We start from the raw sequence: 772 nt of genomic DNA, 5'->3' as shown, positions 1-772 counted from the left end.
TTTTCTAGCTTGCTCGCTGCAGCTGGCTGCTGTAAATATTAGCTTTTCAAATGAACGTGGCCACCCTCAGATATTCAAAGGCAGAAATTGAGAAACATGTTTTTTTATTTAGTTGCCTGGCACCCTTTTCTAAACCAGCAGCAGACAGCTTGGTTACGTTCAACAAACATACGGCAAGCAGTGCATTCAGCCTGCATCTTCTAGTGCTGGTGGTTTTGGACTGGGGTGAAGGGGTCTGTGAGACTGGTTTCAAAAGGGCATTGGGTTCAGCTCCATTACACATTAAATATAAACAAATACTCACTGAAGAGATTCGAAAATAACAAGCTAATAAACCTGCCCCCTCCTGATGGCACATCATAAATTGATCCTCAGAGATCCAGAATCTGCCTCCGTGTTTGTGTGTGAGCTCATTTATGGCATTATTTATATGTGTGTGTGAGTGGGACAAATGCAAAATTCAAGTTTTGCTTCTCTGTGTGCATGTGTTTCTGAGTGTGATTTTGTGTAGAGTAAATAGGCCTACACCTTTTCAATGTTCATTTTATGGATGTAAAAGTTGTGGCCGATACCAATAAACTGATAATATTATGTTCATTGTGTTGGCAGATAAATGGGTTGAAAATCTGAACTATTTTAAATCAAAGAAAAAAATAAAATGATCTAAAATTGGTCATAGCTTAAACATGAGTTTTTATTTGGTATATTTGAATAAGTTTTAAATGTGTAGCAGATATTAAAATATTTAAAAAATACATTTATTACAGTTTGT

This window comes from Sinocyclocheilus grahami, unplaced genomic scaffold (assembly GCF_001515645.1).
Source record: "Sinocyclocheilus grahami isolate Dianchi unplaced genomic scaffold, SAMN03320097.WGS_v1.1 scaffold220.1, whole genome shotgun sequence".
In the NCBI taxonomy this organism is placed as follows: Eukaryota; Metazoa; Chordata; class Actinopteri; order Cypriniformes; family Cyprinidae; genus Sinocyclocheilus; species Sinocyclocheilus grahami.
Note: the sequence above shows the minus strand (reverse complement) of the source record.